Source organism: Equus caballus, chromosome 18 (assembly GCF_041296265.1).
Source record: "Equus caballus isolate H_3958 breed thoroughbred chromosome 18, TB-T2T, whole genome shotgun sequence".
NCBI lineage: Eukaryota > Metazoa > Chordata > Mammalia > Perissodactyla > Equidae > Equus > Equus caballus.
In genome coordinates this window covers 13,118,255-13,132,074 of record NC_091701.1, presented here as the reverse complement: position 1 = coordinate 13,132,074, position 13,820 = coordinate 13,118,255, and the positions used below count along the sequence as shown (strand labels likewise).

At 36.0% G+C, this 13,820-nt stretch overlaps 1 long non-coding RNA gene across 2 annotated transcripts in view; it reads left to right on the top strand.

Moving 5' to 3' along the window:
* Positions 1-13,820, top strand: part of LOC111768883 (uncharacterized) — a 64,533-nt gene that overhangs the window by 28,868 nt on the left and 21,845 nt on the right. The window lies entirely within an intron of this gene.

The following is a 13,820-nucleotide window of genomic DNA, read 5'->3' as shown; positions in this document are numbered from 1 at the left end:
CCATGCTGTGGTAGGTGTCCCATGTATAAAGTAGAGGAAGATGAGCATGGATGTTGGCTCAGGACCAGTCTTCCTCAGCAAAGAGAGGAGGATTGGCAGCAGTTAGCTCAGGGCTAATCTTCCTCAAAAAAAAAAAAAAAACCAACTATTAATACTATTACTACTGTATTGCCATTGCTACTGCTGCTACACCACCATAGGTACTGCTATTACCACTAATGTCTGACAAAGGCCTCAAAGTGAGACACAGAAGGCCTGAGCAGAATTTTCCAATGAAACTGTGGAGTGAGAGGATTATTGAGTGTTGGTGAGAGCAGGTAGAGGGAGAATTCTGAAAAGGCAGGAGAAAGGGAAAGGAGCAGGGCTGGAGGACAAAGAATACTGTGAGAGGGAAAGAAATGTCAACTGACATTCACTTCCTGAAGAGGTAGAATGCTGGGAATAAAGAAACGAAAATGCGACAAAGAACCACAACAATGATGTAATGCAATTTATTCTCATGAAAGGGAAGACATTTAAGGCCCTCAGTCTTAGAGAAGGTGCGGAGGCTGCTTGGCCAAGAGCAAACCTAGTGAATGGCACAGGGAAACAGGGCTGTCAAGTCTGCAAAACCACTTCCCTGAAGATGTAGCTTCATTCTTTCAGTGACCCAGATTCATTGGAATAATTGGGAACTATTTCAGAGATCATAGAGGCCAAGAGCCTTTTCAGGGTACAGCCTCGCATCAGTGAAGCTTGGATGGGAACTAGACCTTTGTGGATTTGGCAGCTTGGGCTCAGCCAAGAGCTGCATATTTTGACTCTTTTCCCCCAGCATGATGAAGATAGAGAAACACCTAGATCAGTATCACCAAAATCACCAGGTAGATTTGTCATAGCCATCAATCGTTAATCACTCAACTGGGTTCATTTCCATAACTTTTAATTTTTTACCACCTTCAAAGCAAAAGTACCTTTGATCTCAAATTTCTCTAATATCTTGGATGAAGTTCTTATTATTTTATCCCTCCCAAATCAAATCATTCTTTTCTTGCTTAATTTATTAACTGAGCTTTCCATATTGTGTGTGATGGTTCTTGATTCAAAATGTCCTGCTGAACACATCAATCTGTCTAGTTGCTGACTTTCAAGTTCCTGGCTCAATCAATCACAAGGAGCCCTAATCCTTCTTGGCTGGTCCTGAATTACATTTGATACCAGTCCAACCTTATCTTTAATAAACTCACCTAGGTAATTTGCATTTAACAAACAAATTAGGTCTTCCAATGATTATTTATAGGATACTAAAGCCATAAGTCAATCTAAAAAAGCCCCTGCTAATAGGGGACTTCTGGCTAAATGGGTAGCAGAACCTAATAAACAAATTAAAGTTAATTCCTTCTCTCAAGTTCAGTTTGTTCTTTACAACTATAAAGTTCCATCCATCATCTACAATTAACTGTTAGATTGAAGTCAGGAATGAAACTCATGCTACTCTTTTGGATGCTTTGGCATCAATTCTTTGATTATTTTGAGCATGTGATCACAAATTTGTGGTGGTTTTCTGTTCTACTTCAATGGATCAACTGTAATTGTACATGTGGAAAGGTACAGAGACCTAGGAGAGCTGGATTCTCCTTCTGGCTCTGATATATAGTACCTGTGAGTTTTTGGGTAATAAGCCACCATTCCCCCAATTTCCCCACTCTAAATTGAGAGGGGAGGGGTCCATGGATAAGCTTCAAGTGGTCTGTGAACTCTTGAAATGACGTGCAACATTTTTAACGTGTTTGTGCATTTTCTGACTTTTAGAGAGAGGTCCATAGCTTCAATCAGAACCTATTTCTAACATCAAAAGGTTAAGAAATACCAGAATAGAATATATGCCGCTCTTATCCAATTCTTATATAATATAATTTGATCATTATTTTCTGTTCCCAAGGGAGAATTCTGTTTTTCAAAAGTCAGAGTTTTATGCACACACCTGCGTTCTCTAAATTGAACGCACCTACTAATCAGGGGTGTAAGGAAGGACGGGCTTTTGATAAACTATCCTGGGATAACTGGTCATTCATATGGAAAAAAATAAATCCCTACTTCACACCATACCAAAAACCAAATTCCAGATATATTAAAAACCTAAATGCAAAAAGCCAAAATTAAAAACTTAGAAGATATGGGAGAATATTCAGCAGTGAAGTATTTCTAAAATAAGACAAAAATTATATATCATGGAGGAAAACATGGATAAATTTTACTATGCTATAGTTGCAAGCTTCTTTCTGTATGATCAAAGACTTCTAAACAAATTTTAAAAATATACCACTAACTAGAACAAGGTATTTCAAAAACTTACAACTCACAAAGCATCAACATTTTGAATGTATTAAAAATTTCTTTCTCTACATGAACAAGAAAAAGACCAAAAAATAGAAAATGGGGAAAAGATGTGAAGAGGTAATATAAGGTAGAGGCATTATGAATGGCCTCTACTAGTCACATCCCTTCAAGCTTTAACATGCCCTGCCATTTCTACAGCCCTTACTTATTCTGCTATTTATTTTAAAATTTATTCTATGCCATTTGCCATGGTTATCTATTTCATTTGGGCAACTCTTCTTGTTAAATCTTTCGAGACAAGCAGTATGTTTTAAACTTTCATATATATATCTATCAGACAGCCCCTAGCACATCACTGGATATCCAGGAGAAACTCAGTAAATATATATATTTACATTTAAACATCTCTGAAATTGAGATGCACATTACAATCTACAGCATTTGACACCATCAGCCAGGTAGCATTTAAGACATAGTTGCCTTCAACTGCACAAGCATAAACTTGGTTATCACTATTCATCACTATCATCACTTCAATTGAGTTGTGTGCATTGTTGGCACTACATTTATTGTTTGTTATTTAAATGCATTTTAAAAGATTACTCTATGATTTGACATTGATATAAAAAGTTATAGTGAAGGTTGAAGGCATGGAAACAAAGTAGTGGGACAAAAAGCAAATAACTCATCATTGACAAATGGTCACAATTCCATATCTTCTTGCAAAATGAAGACTGAGTACTTTATGGGGACTCAGAAAGGAAGGGACCTACAAGCAGATGAAGCTGTGGAAAATTCTGTGCATGAGATATGTGCAAAGGGATTGCCTATCCTAGGCCAAACAATGGAACCGAAGACAAGAGGAACTGCCAAATCTCAGAAGGAAATTCAAGCAACAAGGGGCTGATGTAACTGATTCAAGCTGCCTCTTATTCAAACCAGAAAATAGTGTCAAAACTTGAAGAATGCAACTTAGCAGTTTGGAAGAAAATTCCAGACATAATAGTGGGGCACTCTTTAAGAAAGGCTGCCTCATCAGTGCAGTCGATGGCATAGATGACGATAATATTGTGTGGGCAGACACAAATGTTGACTCTCAAGTCAGACTCTGAGTATGATGAGTCTGGGAAATGCTTTAACTATTTCACTTTTTTTTCTATATGCACAACAGTGATAGTTGATAAAAATCTAGGGAAATACGTCTAAAAGATCTCTTTCAATAAGCTTATAAAATAAGCACTAAGTGATTAAAGAAAAACCGTTGTGTCATAGTTGTATATAAAGGTAGGTGCATCCTATGGTTGAGGTAACAGAAGTGAGTGTTTTCAATAGACTGTGGTTTACCCTTTCATTGAAGTTGGCCTGGCCTTGCGAATAGCTTTGATGGAGAGGATGTAACAGAAGTGCTGATTCCACTAGCCTGTAAGAGACCTAGCAGCTTTAACTTTCACTGTCTTGGAACCCAGACACCATTCCATAAAGGAGCTATTCTAGACTACAGGCGAAGAGAGGCCATATGTGGGAAGAATGAGGACATTGGTAATTGCCAGCATCAAACGTCAGATGGGAGAGAGGCCTTATTGGATGCTTCACCCAAAGCTGAATGCAGCTGCCTGAGTGATCTCAACTAACACCACATGGAGCAGAGCCACCCAGCTGAGCCCAGCCAACTCACAGAATTAAGAGCAGTAATAAATCATTATTGTTTTATTAGGGTGCTTTCTTATGCAACAATAAATTACTGAAACAGAAATTTGTCTGAAAAGGGGTTGTTACCATCACAAAAACCTCAAACGTGGTATTGGCTTTGGGACAGAATATTAAGAGGAGGCTGTAAGGGCAGCAAAGAGATGGTGGAAAAGCAGCAAAAAGGCTAGATGAAGGCTAAAAAAGCGATGGACGTTCAGTGTAGGCATTGCTATTGAAGGCTGGGGCAAAAAGGGAACAACACTATGTAGTGGCAGAAGTATGAACAAGCCTGCCACCTGGGGTAGCCTGGAAAAAGAAGAATTACCAGATAAACTTGTGGATCTAGCTAAGAATATTTCCAGGCAGCCTTTTGAAAATACCAACTAGCTTCTTTTAGAAACATATAATAAAGTGTTGCAAGAGAAAATTGAGTTAAATGAACTGTTTTAGTTTTCAGGCATAATTTAGAAGAAGTATAGAGGACTCGACATTTTCTCCAGCTGGCAAAATATTTTCAAAATAAAAAATGGCATCATGGAAAAGAACAAATCTAGAGTACTTCCAGTAAAGTGTCTGTAGGGTGGAAGTTAAATCAAGAGTGTAGCTGAAAGGCTCTATGTTTAGACCTCAGGAAGATTTAAAGGGGTGCTTGGTAGACCGCTTTCAGCTAAACAAATGAGCTTCTAAATATCTTAAATCTGTGTCTCAGCATAGCTGTCCGTCTCAGAATGAATTATGGATGTGGCTTTGAGGCATAGAATAAACCCAGTAAAACTTATAGAAAACACACAGAGTTTTTAAGAAGATTGTATTAGTGAAAATATCACCAGTTTCGGCTAAAGGGGATGGAGAAGTTCATAATGGAAAGAAGATCTGGACTTCCAATTTTCTACAAGCAGGCTGAAAGAGCTACTCTACTGCAAATATGAGCCATTTCTTGTAGGGGTACATCCAATAGCCCAGAGGAATTAGAGAATCAAACCCAACGGGCAGAACTGGTACCTAATCGAGGAGTATTCCCTGCCTCAAGTTGGGGAGTTGACAACATGGACCCAGCTGGACTTCAAAATTACTAAAGACTAGTTACTGTTATGAGCCCTTCATGTATATAATTATAGTAAAATATACATAACATAAAATTTACCATTTAGCCATTTTTAAGCGTACAATTCAGTGGCATTAAATACGTTCACATTGTTGTGCAACCATCACTGTTGTTCGTCTCCAGAACTTTCTATCATCCCAAACTGAAACTCTGTACCCAGTAAACAGTTAACTCCCCATTCTCCCCAGCCCCAGCCCCTGTTAGCCACTATTCTACTTTTTGTGTCTATGAATTTGTTTTAGTACCTCATGTAAATGGAATCATACACTACCTGTTCTTTTGTGTCTGGCTTATTTCACTTGGCATAATGTTTTCAAGGTTTACCATATTGTAGCGTGTAACAGAATTTCATTCCTTTTTGAGGCTGAATAGTATTTCATTGAATGTATATACCACATTTTGTTTATACTTTTATCCATGGATGGACATTGTGTTGTTTCCACCTTTTGGCTATTGTGAATAATGCTGCTATGAACATTGGTGTAGAAATATCTGTTCAACTCTATGCTTTAGAATTCTTTTGGATATATACCTAGAAGTGGAATTGCTTGATCAAATGGTAATTCCATGTTTAATTTTTTGAGAAACTGCCATGCTGTGTTCTGCAGTAACTGTACCATTTTACATTCCCACCAGCAACACACAAGTGTTCCAATTTCTCCACTTCCTCATCAACACTTTTCTTTTTCCTTCCTTCCTTCTTTCCTTCTTCCTTCCTTTTCTCCTTTCTCTCTCTCTCTCTACATCCCTCACTTTTCCTTCCTTTCTTCTTTCCTTCATCCCTCCCTCTATCCCTCCTTCCCACCCTCTCTCTTTCTCCCTTCCTTCCTCCTTTCTTTCTCTTTCTACCTTCCTTTTTCCCTTTCTTCCCTTCTTTCTTCCTTCCTTCCTATCTTCCTTCCTTCCTTCCTTCCTCTTTCTCTCTTTCTCTCCTCTTTCTTGATAGTAGCCATTCTAATGTCTGTGAAGTGGTATCTCATTGTGGTTTTGACTTGCATTTACCTCATGACTAGTGATATTGAAGATCTTTTCACTTATTGGTCGTTTGTATATCTTCTTTGGAGAACTGTCTATCCAAGTCATTTGTTCATTTTTAATTGGTTTGCATGTTTTTGTTGTGTTGTAGGAGTTCTTTATAAATTCTGGATATTAATCTTTTATTAGATATATAATTTATAAATATTTTCTCCAGTTCTGTGAGTTGCCTTTTCACTCTGTTGATAGTGTATGATGAGTCCAATTTTTTTTCCCTTTTATTGCCTGTGTTTTTGGAGGCATGTTCAAAGAATCATTGCTAAATTTAAAGCTATGAAGCTTTTCCTCTATGTTTTCTCCTAAGAGATTTTATAGTTTAGCTCTTACATTTATGTCTTTGTTCCATTTTGAGTTAATTTTTGTATATGGCGTAAGGTAAGCATCAAACTTCATACTTTTGTACGTGGCTATCCAGTTTTTGCAACACCGTTTGTTGAAAAGACTGTTTTTCCCTATTGAATGGCCTTGTCACTTTTGCCAAAAATCATTTGACTATCTATGTCTGGCTTATTTCACCTAGTATAATGTCCTCCACGTTCATTCATGTTGTTGCAAATGGCAGAATTTCCTTCTTTTTCATGTTCGAAAAATATTACATTGTATACATGTGCCACTTTTTTTTTTATCAATTCATCCATTGATGAACATGTAAGATCCCACTTGTATGTGGAATCTAAAAAAGTCAAATTCACAAAGACAGAGCGTAGAATGGTAGTTGCTTAGGGCTGGGGTGTTGGGCAAATGAGGAGATGTGGTCAAAGGTGCAGAATTTCAGTTATAATATGAATAAGTTCTGAGGATCTAATATATACAGCAAGGCAACTATAATTAGTAATATGGTATTGTATACTTGAAATTTGTTAAGATCTTGTGTTCTCACCACCAAAAAAAAGTAACTATTTGAGGTGATGGATACATTAATTAGCTTGATTGTGGTAATCATTTTACAGTGTATATGTATATCAAGTCATCATATTGTGCATCTTAAATATATAAAATTTTTATTTGTCAATTACACCTTAATAAAGCTTGAAAAATTTAAAAAAATGATGAATTACAAAATTATTTGACTATATATGTGAGGATTTATTCCTTGGCTCTCTATCCTATTCTGCCGATTTATATGTCTGTCTTTATGCCAGCCCTACATGGTTTTGATTATTGTAGCTTTGTGCTAAGTTTTGAAATCAGGAAACGTGAGTCCTCCAACTTTGTTCTTTTTGAAGATTATTTTGGCTAGTGAATGTCTTTGGGTTCCGTATGGATTTTAGGATGGGTTTTTCTATTACTGTAAAACACATCATCATAATTTTTGGCAGGGATTACATTGAATTTGTAGATTGCTCTGGTTGTATTGTCATGTTAACAATCTTAAGTCTTCCAATCCATGAACATGGATGTCTTTCTATTTATTTAGATTCTTAATTTCTTTCAGAAACACTTTATAATTTTCAGTGTACAGGTGTCTTACTTCCCTAGTTAAGTTCATTCATAAGTATTCTATTCTTTTTTTGTGCTATTGTATTTGGGATTGGTTTCCTAATTTTCTTCTCAGTTTGTTCATTATTAGTATATAGAAAGATAACTGATTTGTGTATAACTTTGTGTCCTGCAACTTTGATGAATTCACTTATTAATTCTAACTTTTTCTGGGTAGAATCTTTGAGTTTTCTGTATATAAGATCATGATATCTGCAAACAAAGATAACTTTACTTCTTTCTTTCCTATCTGGATGTCTATCATTTCCTTTTTTGGCCTAAATGTTCTGGCTATAACTTCCAGTACTATGTTTAATAAAAGTAGTGAAGACGGACATCCTTATGTTGTTTCTGATCTTAGAAGAAAAGATTTCAGTCTTGCACTATTGAGCATAATGTTTGCTGTGGGTTTTTTCATATGTAGTCTTTATTATGTTGAGATCGTTTTCTTCTATTCCTAGTTTGTTGAGTGTTTTGATTGTGAAAAGGTGTTGAATTTTGTTAAATACCTTTTCTACATCAATTGAGATGATCATGTTTCCCCCAACCTCCTTCATCCTATAACTGTAGTGTAATACACCGGTTGATTTTTGCATGTTGAACCATTCTTACAATCCAGGAATAAAGCCCACTTGGTCAGGGTGTATAAGCCATTTAGTATTCTGCTAAATTTTGTTTGCTAGTATTTTGTGGAGGATTTTTCTATCAATATTCATAAGGGATATTGGTCTGCAGTTTTCTTTTCTTGTAGCTTCTTTGTTTGGTTTTGGTATCAGAGTAGTGCTGGCTCATAAAATGAGTTTGGAAATATTCTCTTCTCTTCAACTTTTGGGAAGAGTTTGGGAAAGATTGGTGTTAATTCTTCTTTAAATGTTTAGTAGAATTTACCAGTGAAGTTTGATTATTGATTTTGATTCTTCGACTTTTGACTACTGATTCAATTTCCTTGGTAGTTATAGGTCAGTCAGATTTTCTATTTCTTCATGATTCAGTCTTGGTAGGCTGTGTATTTTTAGGAATTTGTCCATTTCATCTACCTTATCCAGTTTGCTTACTAACAATTGTTTGTCGTTATTATGATTGTGTCCTTTATAATCCTTTTCATTTCTGCAACATTGATAGTAATGTTCCCACTTTTATTTCTGATTTTAGTAATTTGAACCTTCTTTCCTTCCTTTTTTCTTAGTTGATCTAGCTAATGGGTTGTCATTTTAGTGATCTTTTCAAAGAACCAATGGTTGATTTTGTTGATTTTCTTCTCTATTGTTTTTCTATTCTCTGCTTTAAGTGTCTCTGCTCTGATCTTTATTGTTTCCTTCCTTTTGCCAGCTTTTTTGGGTTTAGTTTGCTCTTCTTTTTCTAGTCCCTTAATGTGTAAAGTTAAGTTGTTGATTTGAGATCTTTCTTCTTTTTTTTGCTGAGGAAGATTCACCCTGAGCTAACACCTGTGCCAATCTTCCACTATTTTGTATGTGGGTTGCCACCACAGCATGGTCACTGATAAGTGGTGTAGGTCCACACCCAGGAATCAAACTTGGGCCACCAAAGTGGAGCATGCCAAATTTAACCATTAGGCAATGGGGCCAGCTCCTTTCTTCATTTTTTTAATGTGAGCATTCACCACTACACATTTCCCTCTTAGTACTGCTTTAGCTGCATCTGACAAATTTTGGTATGTTTTGTTTCTCTTTTCATTTGTCTCAAGGTATTTTCTAATTTCCCTTGTGATTTGTTCTTTGACCCATAGGATGTTTAATAATGTGTTGTTTGGTTTCCACATATTTCTGAATTTTCCAGTTGTCCAACTTCTGTTATTGATTTCTGGTTTCATTCCATTGTGATCAGAAAAGATACTTTGTCTAAGCACAACCTTTCTAAATTTAGTAAGACTTGTTTTGTGGCCTAACAGTGTCTATCCTGAAGAATGCTCTATGTACACTTGAGAAAAATGTGCATTCTGCAGTTGTTGGGTGGAGTGTTCTGTGTATGTGTGTTAGGTTCAATTGACTTATAATGTTCTCACGTCCTCTCTTTCTTTATTGATCTTTTGTCTGGTTGTTTTGTTCAATTGAAAGTGGGGTATTGTAGTATACAGCTATTATTGTAGACTTGTGTATTTTTCCCTTCCATTTTGCCAATGTTTGCCTCATATATTTTAGAGCTCAGAGGTTTGGCACATATGTGTTTATAATTATTATATTTTCTTGGTGTATTGACTCTTTTATCAATATATAACATCCTTCTTTGTCCATTTAACAGCTTTTCACTTAAAGTTTATTTTATCTAATATTAGTATAGTCATCCAGTTCTCTTTTGGTTACTGTATGCATGGAACATCATTTTCCATGATTTCGCTTTCAACTTATTTGTGTCTTTAGATCTATGGTGAGTCTTTTGTAGAGAGCATATATTTGGATCATATTTTTTATAATCCATGTTGCCAAATCATGCTTTTTGATTGGGGAATTTAATTCATTCATATTTAAAGTAGTTTCTGATAAAGAAGGATTTACTTTTGCTATTTTTTTCTGTATGTCTTATGGCTTTTTTTGTTCTCATTTCCTTCATTATTACTTTCTTTTGTATTTAGTTCATTTTTCTAGTGTTACATTTTGATTCTCTTCTTATTTCTCTTTGTGTATATTCTATAGATTTTTTTGGTGGTTATTATGGCAATTTAAATATAACCTCCTAAAGTTATAACAATATAATTTGAACTGACATCAATTTAACATCAATTGTGTACAAAAACTGTATTCCTATCGAGCTCCTCTCCCTCCCACTTATATTATTGATGCCACAAATTACAACTTTACACACTGCACATCCAGTAGCATAAATTTATAATTTTTGCATTTGCCTTTTAAATTTTGAAGCATATAAAAAGTGGAGTTACAAACCAAAATTATAATAATACTGGTTTTTATATTTGCCCATGTATTTACCTTGACTGGGGATCTTTATATCTTCATGTGACTTTGAGGTACTGCCTTGTATCCTTGTATTTCAACCTGAAGGACTTCTTTTAGGATTTTTTATTGGGTAGGCCTAATGTTAATGAACTCTCTCAGTTATTATTTATCTGGGAATGTCTTGATTTTTCCCTCATTATTGAAGGATAGTTTTGCTAGACATAGAATTTTTGGCTAACCTTTTTTTTCTCTCAGCACTTTAAATATATCATCTGACTACCTTTCGGCTGGCAAAATCTCCTCTGATATATAAGCTAGTACTATTATTGAGGATCCCTTGTATCTGACAAGTTGCTTTCATCTTGCTGCTTTCAAGATTCTTTTTTTGCCTTTGTCTTTTAACAGTTTGATTACAATACATCTCAGTGTGGATCTCTTTGGGATTTATCCTACCTGGGATTTCTTGAGCTTATTGGATTTGTAGATTCATGTATTTAATCTAATTTAGGAAGTTTTTTGGCAATTATTTCTTCAAATAATCTCTCAGCCACTTTCTCTCTCTCTTCTGCTTTTGCAACTCTCATAATGCATCTATTTTCTGCTTGATGGTGTCTCATATGTCCCTTTGGGTTTGTTCATTTTTCTTCATGTTTTTTTCTTTCTTCCCCTCAGACTTGATAATTTCAATTTTCCTGTGTTATGTTCACTTATTCTTTCTTCTGCCTGCTCCAATCTGTTGTTGAACTCCTTTAGTGATTATTGAAACTCAGTTACTGCTTTTTTTGGCTCCAGAATCTGGTTCCTTTTAATGATTTCTATCTCTTTTTTGATAGTCTTATTTTGTTTTACTGATTTCATTTCATTCTTTGTGTTTTTCATTAGCTCTTTGAGCATGTTTAAGATAGTTGTTTTAATGTATTTATCTAGTAAGTCTGATATCTGTGCTTCTTCAAGGATGGCTTTACCCATTAATTTTGTTTCCTTGAATGGAAGATGATTTACCACTTTGTTGTATGCCTTGTGATTTTTCTTTTGTTGAAAATTGGGCATTTGTTTAAAGAAGCCACTTCTCCCAGTTTTTGCAGACTGGCTGTGTGCCTGGGCAGCCATTCACTGAGTAGGTAGGCATACCCTGAGCCTAGGAATGAGCCTGATATGAAGTCTTAGGGTCTTCTCAGGACTTTCCTGAGCATGCATTTTGCCTGGGCTTACATGTGGCTTTCTCAGTTTCCTTTATACATTCCTGCTTTTGAATGCCTTACTTTCCCAAAGAGTCTCATCCAGATTCTCCTTGGAGCCTTATATGATCTACTGTATGTCCTTATCCATAATCTCTTGCCCGGGAATATGGAGGTCTATAGTCTCCCTGCAGCTTTCACAAGCAGTGCCCACCATTTTCCCCCACCCAAGACCTGATTTAAGCAAGACAGAGACCATCTATTCAGGCAACCCCAGATAGGGTAGAACATTGTGAGTATCACCTTCTCTGCTCACTCCAGTTCAAGGGAGGAAATTAGGAATTATGCTACTATCTTCTTCTGACAAGACCATACCATGCACAGAAGAGGTGAAGAAAGATTGAGTAAAAACACAAACTAAGGTTTGCATGGTTACTGTAGATGTTTCATTCTTTTCCAGAGCTCCTATAAGGTTAGCTCAGCCAGTTTCTGGGTTTTTTTCCTTATAGCCTTGTAAATTGCTTGGACCAATAGAATGCAGTTGAACTGATGCTCTTGGATTACCAAGTCAAGGTCTTAGAAGATCTTCTGTCTTCCACTTTCAATCTCTAATTCAGCCATCATATAAAGGATCTTAGGTTAAGTCACTGAATTGTGATAAGCCACATGCAGAGACAGGCCATACAGAGGAGCACCAAGGCTCAGCTAAGTACAGTCTCATGCAAGATACTAGTGTACACTGTGTGAGCACAGAGCCACTCAGTTGAGCCTAGGCAACACCACATATTAGCCTTCCTCTGAGCCTGACCAAATTGCAGAATCATAAGCCAACAAAAATTGTGGTGGTTGTTTTAAATCACCTGGATTTTGGGGGAGGGTTGAGAGGGAGAATGATTATACAGCATTTCCACATTATTTATCTGAGACAACTATCTAATGGATTTTCATGAGTAATTTAGACCACAAGCAGTTTTCATCTATGTAGATAACCTCAGAAACTAGCTCCTGTTTAAAATGAGACTCCTACATATTATGTCTTTTTCTTGATAAATCTACATGCTACAGATGATAGGACATACATTTTGGGGATACAAATTTCTCAGTATTAAATTCTATTTCTGCCATTTATAAGCCATGAGGGCATATTAAAGTGATTTCACCTTTCTGAGTCAAGGTTTACTATTCTGTAAAATGAAGATAGTAATTCTGACATGGGTTTTTAGAAGGATGAGAGATACTACTATGTGCAGTTGGGGCCATATGTATATCTGCACAACCTGCACAACTGCACATGGTAATGCTGTTGTGTAAAACATGAAGCACAATTCCTGGCACACAGTAGGCATAGGAGTGGTGATAATTAGCGAAGCTCCCTTCTCTTATGTGAGGGGTATTCTTAGACACTGAAGTGTGATCAGACCTCAAAGGAAGGAAGCTATAATAGCAAACTGACAGATGTTTGGTTATTAATTAAGCTAATTAAATTAATAACATCAGTTTATACTTGTAAAGGTATTGGAACAGTGCTTGTCCACATATAAAATTAAATAAATGCTAGCTAATATTATTATTGCTGTTGCTGCTGTTATTATTCGGACGGGTGGCTTCACTTAACATCCCTTCTGGTCACACCTAGAAAAAAGTGTTTATGTCAAGTCTTGTTTTAGGTCCTGGTACCTTCATGCTGGTAAACCATCTCTGGGATCTCTCTGTCTCCCATGGAGGAAAACAATAACACCAAAATATGAATCCCACACCCAAGAAATGAACCTGTTTCATTCTGACATCCACAATTAGCCACGTTTCTTCTTTTTGTCCTTTGGAGTAACTGAATGGCTTTATTATTATTACTATTGTCTGAAGAACAAAGACCTGGGTAAATGCTCGATTGCTAAAACTAAAATGCTCTTAGAAGTGCTCTATTTCTTACTTTTCTTCCCTTCCTTTTCTTTTCACTAATTTGATAACCTACCATGTTCCAAAGAGCATTTGAAAAAGAAAATATTTTCCAGTTTGCTTTACATTAACTTAGTCACTTATTCCTTAGTTCATTTTTGAGTGTTAATTTTTTCCTGACATGTAATTTTCAACCTAAAGGCTTTC